This window comes from Capsicum annuum, chromosome 12, assembly GCF_002878395.1.
Source record: "Capsicum annuum cultivar UCD-10X-F1 chromosome 12, UCD10Xv1.1, whole genome shotgun sequence".
Lineage (NCBI taxonomy): Eukaryota > Viridiplantae > Streptophyta > Magnoliopsida > Solanales > Solanaceae > Capsicum > Capsicum annuum.
In genome coordinates this window covers 90252532-90263969 of record NC_061122.1, presented here as the reverse complement: position 1 = coordinate 90263969, position 11438 = coordinate 90252532, and the positions used below count along the sequence as shown (strand labels likewise).

At 36.2% G+C, this 11438-nt stretch overlaps 1 long non-coding RNA gene across 4 annotated transcripts; it reads right to left on the bottom strand.

The window, feature by feature from the left end:
• Positions 1–428: 428 nt before the first annotated feature.
• On the bottom strand, positions 429–4802 carry LOC107850329. Of its 4 annotated transcripts, XR_007048722.1 has the most exons (5): positions 4665–4802; positions 3978–4106; positions 3345–3869; positions 1377–2976; positions 429–818 (listed from the first exon to the last, which is right to left on the bottom strand). It is a non-coding gene; the product is annotated as an uncharacterized LOC107850329 (long non-coding RNA). The 4 variants fall into 4 exon arrangements; XR_007048723.1 differs by lacking the exon at positions 4665–4802 and having other exon boundaries at positions 3345–3465; positions 3585–3997; XR_007048721.1 differs by lacking the exon at positions 4665–4802 and having other exon boundaries at positions 3345–3997.
• Positions 4803–11438: the final 6636 nt, after the last annotated feature.

The following is an 11438-nucleotide window of genomic DNA, read 5'->3' as shown; positions in this document are numbered from 1 at the left end:
TGAACATCACATGCAAATCCCTATTTCTTTCCCTAAACTGCTCCACCAATCTTCTCACCAGGTGGATTGTCTCTATCGTCGAGCGTCCAGGCATAAAACCAAATTGATTCTCCGAAATAGACACTACCCTCCTCAACCTCCGCTCAACCACCCTCTCACAAATCTTCATAGTGTGGTTCAACAGCTTAATACCCTTATAGTTATTGCAACTCTGAATGTCACCCAATATATTATGCAAATAATATAATTATTCATAAGGAATTTCAAAACAACACCAAGAATAATTTGAAGTAAGATCATTTATATCATGTTATTCTGTTGTTAAGCAACTAACAAAATGATGTTTATCATCAATATCATGTTGTAATGCTACTTAAAACATTAAATATAGAATCACTGTAAACAAAATATAGACCAACAAATGTGCACCTCAAGAGAACTTTTCACAGGTTTGTAGCTTAGTTAGGTAAATTTTTTATAATACATTCATTGCTCCAAAATACAAACGTGGAGCGAGGCTAACCAAATCCTCATAGACAGTTCTGGCATATTAATTCAGAGAAAGATTGTCTTTGGGTACACAAAAATAATACTAGAAAACCATAAAAGTAACCAAATTAGGATTGATATGGATGAAGTTCAACATGTACCTTAGTATAACCATTAAGATCTACAAGAACTTGTATTCGATCTTCATTAATCCTCCTTACTGTGGCATCAAATGTCAAGGATGACATGTTAATAAAATACTCCGCTTTAGAATGAATGTGAATCCTAAACTCTGTACCATCATTTGGACTTAGAGCATAGTAGAACACCTAGGAAAAGTACTTGCAGATTAGCATGAACTCGAATAAAAGCTCTGAGACACAACAGTGAAGAGTAGGGGCTTTTTAGATCAAAGGTTCTCTATTTCTCATAGTTACATCAAACTCTCAGGTATAACCTCCAATCAGACACACACACAAAAAGAAACTTCATTCAGCCTATTTAGCAAGCACCAAATATAATGCAAGTACAACAACAACTAAACCTAAGACACAACAAGTAGGTAGAATCACCTATCATTTTCTTACATTATGTTTCATTATTAACGAAGTCTGTATTCAGTGATCATGTGTCTTTCTATCTATAAGTCTAGGTCTATCACATATCTTTTTAGAACATTCCTAATCATTGCATTGTCACACATATGAACCAGTGCACAACTTGTCTACATAGGATACAAACAAACCACTTTACGTAATCCTCTCTTGTTTATCCTCTATATGTGATACTTACATCCTCTATCTGGTGTGATTCATCCTACTCTTGTCAGTTTTTATTTGATCAAATACCCATAAAATATTTATGAAAAAACAACAAAGGAAACGAACCTTAATATACTCTGATAAAGCCACAGCAGCTGATTCCCGTTGAAATCTCAAAGATCGATCCAGTGCTTTGCTCAGTATCAAACATATAGATGGGACCTGAGAAAATATTCTAATTGAAATTTGCTATTTTCTCACACAAATTAAATTGAGGAACTAAATTTCTACACACACACTAGCAGAAGGAGGACTCTTCCAATCTTCTTGAGCTGTTGGGTGAAAAAGAAATGGGACAAAAGGATACAAATAGGAAAGAAAGGGTAGAAAAATATTGAAGCATGGGAGTTTTGTCATTTTAACAAGTTCCTTTTCCTTCAGTAAGTATCAATTCAGTAAGTTCTGTTAGTTCGGAGTATAAAGTTAGTCTTTCAACTCTAGTCTATAATCTTAACAAAGGTATGTGCAGAGGGAGACAAGAAGATAGAAATAGCAAATAATGGAAGAATTAATCAAGAGGGGCGTTTATATAGGATCATCCTACCTCTTTTGTTTTTTTTTATAGAAAGAGAGCCAGCCAAATCTCTTATAAGGTTGATCCACTTCTCATTTTCACTTTGCTCTCCATCTCGTGCAAGAATTTGATCGTAGGAGAGAATCCTTATCATCAAAACCATTTTTAAAAAGGTCAATTATTTAAGATGATCTCCAGGAAGCTAGTCTAAAAAATCCTTACCTTTTCCATTTCTAGATCACCAACACATTCACAGAATGCTTGAAATACAACCAGTAGTGCACTAGGGAAGGTAGAAAACAGGTGAGGTAACCGTAAATAGCTAACAACAAATAACACATTTTTGAAAATATTCTGATAACCAAGTAAAAAAGGTGAGTTCTCTAGCACATTACCGCAGTGGTTCTAGTTCATCGGTACTAGCTAAGCCATGACAGCTGCCCAATTAAAGCATTAGTGTTGCAAGAACAGAAGCATAACTTTGTTCAATTACTTTTTTACCAACTTTACCACCACCCCTATTGAATTGGGAAAAAATGATGAGGCAACAAATTTGACAAGAATGAAAAGGGAAAAGACAATCCAATTGGAGACAATACCTGAAAAAAGCAGTAAGAGTAACAATAGATGCTCTTGCAATATTATCTTCTAACAAATAGGCATCTCCGAGAGTAGGCATCTGATTGATGACAGACATAACATGATCCAGAAACAAGTATGAAAGTACTGAATGCTGTGAGAATACCTATTCAAGACAAGCTCATGCATAGGTCCACCAATCTGCTTAGTAACCCCCTGCAAAAATTTCAATCACATAAAACCCAATTCAATTTCTTTATTAGAAAAACCGTTATTCAAATCTTTCTATCAGTATGCAAACCTTAGCGACTTCACTTAGTTCGCTGAGAGGCCTATTAGACTGCAACCTACTCAAAGCACCACTTAGAACTCCAACAGGAGGAACTAGCCCATCTAGAGTAGCAGTAGGAAAAGAAACTTGTCTATTGTCGTTCAAAATAACAATCATATCAGAGTCCAGGTAACCAACATTATTCATGGCTTCATAAGCTTGGCCTGCTGTCATGGCACCATCACCTATTACAGCTATAACATTGCTGTTTCTTTCTTTCAGATCTCTTTCAACAGCCATCCCTGATCATTCAAAGAAACCACTTTAAAGTCTTAATAGCTAAAGTTACGGACCATACACTTAAGGAAGATTAATAATGAAGTACCATAGTTTTAACTGAGTGGACCTATAGAGCTATGATTTATGTACATTTATGATATATACATCTTATATCACCAGAAGAGCAAGCATAAGACAAGTTACATTAACTTGTATGGATGTAGGTATACCAATTCAAATAAAGACCCAGCTTTCATATCGCTAGATGAAACCCCTAGTGAATTATTACTTATGTTCAAATCTGGTCCACGTTTGAGGAGAAAACTTCAAGTATCACGAGTCTTATTTTGTGTTGAACTCAGTACAGAAGAAGGGTAGAATGAATATATACCTAGGCCTGCTGAGATGGTGGTGGAACTATGGCTAGTCCCAAAGCAATCATATTCACTCTCCGACCGCTTAGTAAATCAGCAAGTCCATTTATTTGTCTTAATGTTGACATCTTTTCCCTTCTACCAGTCAAGATTTTGTGAGGATATGATTGCAACATTCAAAACAGACCATCAAATAAGAATACTGAAGCCTCTAGGAATATTAGTTTACCATAGCAATCAGAAAATAAGATAACCACCTGATGACCAACATCCTAGAGTATTCTATCTTGGGGTGCATTGAAGACATAATGAAGAGCAATTGTAAGCTCAACAACGCCAAGACTGGAACCATAGCAATCAGAAAATAAGATAACCACCTGATGACCAACATCCTAGAGTATTCTATCTTGGGGTGCATTGAAGACATAATGAAGAGCAACTGTAAGCTCAACAATGCCAAGACTGGAACCAAGGTGACCACCAGTCTTTGATACATTAAAAATTGTATCTGATCTTAGCTCATCTGCTAGTTGTTTAAGTTCCTACATTAAAATTTATTTTGAAACTTTAAGCACATAATTTATTGAGTCAACTTTTCCAACCATGGTATAAACTTTTTTCATGGAGACAATTGACATACAAAATTCTACCTTTAGAGAAAGATTTTTCATATGAATAGGATAGTTGATAGTGTCCAAAATAGGTGTTGGTGGTCTCTGTATGTAGTATTCTCCGGATTCTGACAAAGAAGCCTGAACCACACGTGACCTTTTCTTGACCTTCACAATAAATGAGTACAAAAATAACCATCTCACTCAGCATAATTATAATCCTAAATTGACAATTACATACACTTAAATATCAATAACTATATCCTTTTTCACATCTTAAATCAGTGACAATGAGACAAAACAATCCAGTTAAAATAGAAAATTTTACTTCCAAATAATCAGGGGTGGATCTAGAGCATAAGTTGCGAGTTAATGAGAATCCAATAGCTTTTATATATATAAATTCACTAAATTTCCATCGTTATGAAATTTAATTGTGAACTCAATTATTATTGTATATTAATTTAAGTTAGCTATAGAAACTCATAAACTTCAAATTTTGAATCTGCTTCCGCAAATAAACTTAAATTGATTGAATCAGTGATCACCATTTAGAAGAAAACAAATAAATACTAGTACAAGCAACTAGCAATCAGATAAAAAGAACTAAGTATGGGAAAACTGTTATCTTTTTTATATCTGAAAAATTTCAACTGAAAAATAGTTTAGCATGAGCATTCTACAAAGCTCCAACATGATTCAAATATTCAAAAAAAAAGTTGAAACCTAAGTAAGATTTTGGTGGAACTGAAACTGCAGATCTGTTCCATGAATCCATTCAGAGAATAAAGGAGTTGGCTTTGAAGCATCTGAAGCCACTGCCACTGTCCTATTCAAAATCCCAGGAAATACATATGTACATAAAGCCATGATAAAGGGTATTTTGTATGTATATACCAAGAAATTTATGCAGAGTTTTCAGGACCCAACCACAAAATAAATGTGCCTAACTTCCAAATCCCAACTGGTTTTTGTTGATAAAGGGGATTTTCTTCAAAATTCTTTCAAGAAAAATCTAGTGGGGTGTGCTGGTGCTACTGTCACTAAATGTTGTTTTTCTTTCTTTGCTGTTTTTTTTGTTTACTTTTGTACCTGAACAATGAACCCAAGAACTTGCTCAAAAATTGGAAACAATAACTACCACTGAATGAGTGCATGGTCGTACCGTGGAACAATCAGTGGAGATTTCTCGTACTTCTGTGGTCATTGCAACAATCAATCCACCTTAGCCATAGCCAGATCCAAGCTCAATGACTCTTTTGGAAAATGTGAGAGGGAAAGTGAAAGGGAAAATGAGAGAGGGAAAGTCAGAGGGAAAATGAGAGAGGGTCGATGAAAATTGGGAGCTGCCTACCAATTTGGGAAAATGAGGGAAAATATTTGCCCAGTTAAAAAAAAGAGGGAAAATGTTAAGCTATTTTTTTCGATTATAGTGGAGGTCTAAAACACCTGTAAATTTATATTTTTATGGTAAATAAGCGCTTGTTATTTTTTTTGGTAAATAGTGGGGGTTTACAACCTCCGCAATTTATAGCGGGGGTCTATAACCCCCGTAACTTTATATATTTTAGTGATAGATTTTTAACTCTCGCATTTCATATAATTTTATGAAAGTTAAAATAACCCCCGCAAATAAACCCCCACAATTTGACCCATTTTTTGTAGTGTGAGAGGTAAACTTAGTACCCCTATCTGAGTGATGGACAAGGTAACTCCATGCAATCTAACCAACTCTCTGATACACAGCTTAGCATAATCTTCAGTTGTGTTGGATGTGTGAACTGGCAAGAAATGGGATGATTTAGTCAATCTGTCTACAATAACCCATATCGAATCATGTTGTCGACGCGAATGGGGTAATCCAGTTACAAATTCTATATTCATCTCTTCCTACTTCTAAGTGGGTATGCCAAACTCCTGTGAAGTGCCACCAGGCCTTTGGTGCTCAACGTTAACCTATTGACAAATCGCATACTTGGCTATAAATTTTGCTATATCTTTCTTCATACCACTACACCAATAGACTTCCTGCAGATCACGATACATCTTGGTGGCTCCTGGATGAATGGAGTAACGCGCACCATGCGCTTCTACCATAATCCGCTGCCTCAAATCATCAACACATGACACACACAATGTACTCTGGTATCTCAACACACCATCTCTCCCTTAGGAGAAAACCTCTATCTTTTGGTCTTTAACTGAACCCTTCAGCTTGACCAAACTAGAATCCTTATCTTGTTTCTATTTCACTTCTGCTATTAGAGAGGATTCTGAGCTACTCTGAACCGAAACATTACCTTCAGCTGAGTCAACCAACCTTACACCCAATATATCTAAATGAAGAACTTCTCAAACTAACTATTTCTTATCATTCTCCACATGAGCAACACTGCCCATAGACAATCAACAAAGGGTATCTGCCACTACATTGGCCTTGCCCGGATGATACAACACACTTATATCATAATCTTTCAATAATTCTAACCACCTTCTCTGACAAATATTTAACTCTCTCTCTGTAAACACGTACTGTAAATTTTTGTGGTCCGTAGACACTTCAACATGTACCCCATAAAGATAGTGCCTCCAGATTTTCAATGTAAACACAACAACAGCTAACTCAAGGTCATGGGTAGGGTAGTTCTTTTCATGAGGCTTAAGTTGTCTAGAGGCATAGCCCATAACCTTACCTATCTGACTTAAAATACAACCCTGACCGATTGTAGAGGCATTACAATATACGACAAACCCATTTGTACCATAAGGTAGCGCTACAACTAGGGTTTAAGTAAGTCGAGTCTTCAACTTCTGAAAACTCTTCTCATAGGAATCGGACCACTGGAACGTAAATTTCTTTTGAGTTAATCTAGACATAGGGGATGCAATAGAAGAAAAACCCTCAACAAAGCGTCTATAATGGGCAGCTAAACTAAAGAAATTTTGGATGTCTGACAGAGAAATAGGTCTAGGCCAGTTTCTTACTGCTTTTGTATTTTGGGGATCAACTCTAATACCATCACTGGAAATAATATAACCAAGAAAAGCTATTGATCTTAGCCAAAATTCACATTTTCTAAATTTGGCGAACAACTGGTGATCTCTAAGAGTTTGAAACATAATTCTAAGGTGGTCTAGATGATCATCCTCTCTACGAGAATAGACAAGAATATTATCGATAAAGACTATGAAAAACATGTCCAAATACTGTTTGAACACTTTGTTCATCAAGCCCATGAAGAATGTTGGGGCATTGGTAAGACCAAATGACATCACTAGAAACTCGAAATGACTGCAACGGGTTCTGAAAGTTGTCTTTAGAATATCACATTCTCTCACTCTAAGATGATAATAGTCGGATCTAAGGTCTATCTTGGAGAACTAACTTGCACCTTGGAGTTGGTCAAATAAGTCATCAATCCTAGGAAGAGGATATTTGTTTTTAACTGTGACTTTATTCAGATGATGATAGTCAATGCACATTCGCAAAGAACCATCTTTTTTTGCACGAATAGGACAGGAGCGCCCCATGGAGAGACACTAGGCCTTATGAAACCTTTATATAATATATCTTTAAGTTGCTCTTTTAACTCCTTAAGCTCGGTTGGATCCATATGATATGGAGGAATAAAGATAGGCTGAGCATTTGGGAGAAGGTCAATACCAAATTCTATTTCCTTAGCGGGAGGTACCCCTGGAAAATCTTTGGGAAAAACATCAGGAAACTCATTGAATACACGAATTGACTGAACTATTGAAGTCTCAGACGTAGTGTATTTGACTCGAACTAGATGATATTTACACCCTTTTGAGATCAACTTTCTGACTTTAATATAGGATATGAAATAACTCTTAGGAGACACTGAATTATCTTCCCACTCAAAGACTGGCTCATCTGGAAACTGAAACTTCACCACTCGGGTGCGACAATCTATGGATGCATAACAGAAATAGAGCCAATCCATACCAAGAATAAGGCCAAAGTCGACCATATCTAACTCCATTAAATCTGCTAACAGGACTTTATGAAAAATAGTGCTAGGACACTTTCTATAGATCTTTTTGGGAACAACTGACTCACCCACTGAGGTGGAAACTAAGAAGGGCTCAAAGATATTTTTAGGACCTACTTCAAAATTTACTATAACTAATGGGGTCACATAAGAGAAACTCGATCCGATGTCTAACAACACATAAACATCAAGATGAAAGACATGAAGCATACCAATAACAACATCTGGTGAATCCTCCTTCTCCTGATGGGATGGTAAAGTATAAAACTAATTTTGGCGTTGACCACCACCGGTACTAGATGATGTGCCTTGGGGGGGAGGGGTGGCCTGGAGGGGCTGGTGCGCTAATAGCCTGAGTCTGGGGACGAACATCCCTATTTCCCGGCTTAGCATGCGGACACTCTTTGATTCCATGTCCCAACTTACCATAACCATAAAAACCTTTCTATCCCAATAAACACTCACCAAGATGATTCGTACCACACTTAGCACATGGAGGATAACTGTGTTTACCACTCGAACTATTTTAAGATCTGGACATAGAAGTCTTACCCCATTGCTCCTACCTAGCTCTGGGGCAGGAGCACTAGCTGAAGATGGAGCTGGCACAGATGAATTATTCTTAAACTACGAATGATTTCCCCCTCCAAACTTTGTCTGGTTATACTCAAACTGCCCGATTCTAGCCTTCTTATTTTCCTTCTCTCTCTTTCAGTATTTCTGCCTCAATTTATTGGGTATAAATCATCAACCCAGAAAGATACATGTCCCCAATAAGCATGGCAGTCCTACACTTCTCAACTACCAAGCTAGATACTCCAGTAACAAACTTACTCATACTCGCCCCTAGGGTCAGCCATCGTATCAAGGGCATACTTAGACAACTGGTTGAACTTAAGGCAGTACTCTTTCACTGTCATTGAGCCCTACCTCAGGTTCACAAACTCCTCTACCTTAGCTTCTCTCATTTCACACGAAAAGAACCTGTCTAGAAAAGCATCCTGAAATACCTGCCAATTCATAGGAGCTACATTCTCACCTCTACCATTCTTCCACATGACCACCCAATCATATTCTACATCATTCAATCTATAGAATTCCAACTCTAAACTTTCCTCTTCGAAAACTTGCATAATATGGGTGATCTTTTTTACCTCATCTAAATAAAGATGTGGGTCCTCACCTATTTTTTGACCCAAAGGACTCTGGTGTATTAATTCTCATGAAGTCATGAATTGTTGCTACTGCTAAATCCCTATTCTACTGAAGTGGGACTGCCGCTTGATGATTGCCCTGAAAATTGGCAGTCACATCTTGGGCCATCACCGGAAAGGCAGCCCAAAATTGAGCATGGGATACATTCTCCTTTAGAAGGTCAGCAGGCTAAGGTGGCTGGTTATTATTTTTGCGGGCATTAGCTCAGCGGATAGGCATATTCAACTATCACATAAGAGCACGAGTTAAAAGAAGATATAGATATTGTAAGCACGATAAATCATATAAAAAAAATGATTTCCTAGAAACTTCCCATAGCCTCTTGCTCATAAATATGGCGCGCTTCACACCCATGATCAAGACTCTACATAACGCGGCTTGTCTGACTCCCTAGGACTCTTATAACCATAGGATCTGATACCAAGTTTGTAACGTCCCAAAAATGGGTCCAGAGACCTAACACGGTGCTCAAGAATATGAGTAGCCTTAACCTAACCCTGTAAGCCATCTACTAAATTTGAAACTAATAATAGCGAAGTATCGATATAAAATTAAGTTTAAAATGCGAAATTTTGTATGAGCTAAACTGAAACTGTATGAATATAATATCTAAAGATACTAAAATCAAGAGTCTGATCAATCAATAATGGAAATCTGAATTTTAATCTCGCAACCTGACAAGCCTCTACTACTAATGTTAGAGAGTCACTGGGATAAACCCCCAGCTGACTCGAACTGTCTGAAAATACTGAATCATTTATACTAATAAGCTGGAAAACTGAATGACTAAGTCCCCAAACTATAAGGACTCACCAATTGTCGAAATGTAGATAGAGATACTTGAAATCACTCACGCTGCTAAAACTGAGCACCTGAACCTGCGTTATGAGACAATGTAGCACATACACGTATATGTAGATCAGTACTTCTGGATTGTATTGAGTATATGAGGGTGAATGCATAAGTAAATCAATATCTCAATATTATTATCAATTTGTAAAAGAATGCATGCTAAATATAGATGACTCACATAAATTGGAATATCTGAAAGATGAAAGTCTTAATCATGAATAGCAAAACATGTTGCATAAATCTAGTGAGTCATAACATTTAGGTTCTAAAAGCTTTACTTACACTCTATCTTTAAATCATGTTGTCTATGTGTAGAAAAGACTCACTTTTATATCCAAAATCTTAAATCTAGTAGCTAATTACTTATACAAAACAATATATCAATAAAAATCATGAGCCTTTACACTTAGTTTCTAAAAGCTATTTTGTTACGATTATTCTGTAGTCTTTTTTATTAGACTGTAGGGAAATACTTTTAAAAACTATTTTGCTAGTCTTTACTATTAGGGAGGTTCTTCTAACCGACATACACTATGTGAGCTATCATAGTGTCCAACGTCTAGTTCCCTTGTGGGAAAACCTCACGTTGGGGAGAGGTGTCATACTCTTGCCAAGGAGTATAACCTAATCTAAGTGATCACATCTGTATCTGTTATTCATATAGAAATAAGAATAATCTAATAATCTTAACCTATGTTTGCTCATAGTTCTGGGGTATGTGAACATACGCAACTCGGTGCTAAATACTACTCCCTTTAATCTGTATGCTAATTCTTGAGGAAATCCACTTTTAAAAACTAGTAAGATAGTTTATACTGGAAACCAACTGTATACCAATTAATTTAAACTATAACTGAAACTATAAAGTGGATTCCATGTCTAAGCTGAGATCAAAAGATCAAATCTTTGTTCAAAATCTGAATATAACAAATCATGGAATACTTAAAAGCATAATCTTCTTGAAATAACAACATTCAAACTAGGGCTAATAACCCATGCATCAAATTCATGTTAAATCGTTATAAAGTTTATGTTTAATAATGAAAATATTGATAATTCAATTCTAAATCTGGATATTACTGTAATGCGCATGAAAATACGGAAGTAGACATGCGATTCAATATCTAAATCTTTAAAAATCTTATAATCTTACAAATAACAAAATTGGGTATGAACCCTAATTCAAAACTCATGTAAAATTATCTTCAAAAACTCATTTTTGGGCACAAGGATGAAAGGATTATCCTTGTTGAAAAACCCTACATACTTTAATTGATGATTAGATGAAGAAACTTGAATTTTGAATCCCTATTTATGCTCTTGAAGATAGATTCTTGAGGTTCTTGAAATAAGAATCCTTAATTTTGAGTTGTCTTGGAAGAAGAATGGAGGAATTTGGATTTTTTAGAGATGAAGGTTT